This window comes from Olea europaea, chromosome 10, assembly GCF_002742605.1.
Source record: "Olea europaea var. sylvestris chromosome 10, O_europaea_v1, whole genome shotgun sequence".
Lineage (NCBI taxonomy): Eukaryota > Viridiplantae > Streptophyta > Magnoliopsida > Lamiales > Oleaceae > Olea > Olea europaea.
In genome coordinates, this window is record NC_036246.1 from 26,204,860 (window position 1) to 26,205,791 (window position 932).

The window sequence follows — 932 nt, forward strand, 5'->3', positions numbered from 1 at the left end:
GTAATAGTGTTAAAATGGGACCACGAAATGTATCCAGCTGAACTGTCTGATCCAATCCAGTCAGGTTTGACATCGTAGAAAGGAGCACAAAGCCTTGTTTGACATGTTGGGCAATTTCAATTATTGCAAGAATAAATTTACCAATCCAAGCAATTAATTAGAACGATCAACTATGCAAATAAATAATCCAAGCAAAAACAAGAAATGCAACACCAAATTTTTAAGTGGAAAAAACCCTCCAATGTAGAGGGAAGAAAACGCAACTCCGGCCAAAATCCACTATAATAATTAATATAAATTACAATATTCAAGTTTATACCCCAAAACTTGAATTCTCCACAAATTGGAAATATCACAATAATCTATCTTTAAGACAACAATTTATCTCATCAAAAATCAATAATTTGATCAACCTTGTGAGAACCCAATTTGAATACAAATCCAAAATATATCTTAGAGAAAATTCCAATAGAGAAGAAAAATAATCCTGTGTGATACCTATTGACACACTAAAATTGCAGCCAAAATCAAATAGCCCAAAGAGTGAAACCCAATTGGGGAGTCCAGGATAAAGATCCAAATAGGATTATTAATGAATGCAGTGGAAGCCCACGAACACAGTAACATCATCGCCCAAACTTGCAAGACGCCCAGAATCTAAGTGAATGGAGTGTCCTACGGTCGCCCAGAGCGGTGACTCTGTTCTCGTCCAAACCTTCGAATCGCCCAGGATCTTAGCAAATATAAAATATTATGGTTATCCAAAATAGCAATTATTGAAGTAGTTATTGAATAATCTTATCACATTCCACGATTCAAGGACCCCAGTTGAAGGCGGTTAAACGACAAAGAGTAATGGCAGCAGTTAGAGACGGCAGTTCCACGACTAGTTAGCCACCATAAAGAAAGTGGGTAGTTATAAAGCAATCAAG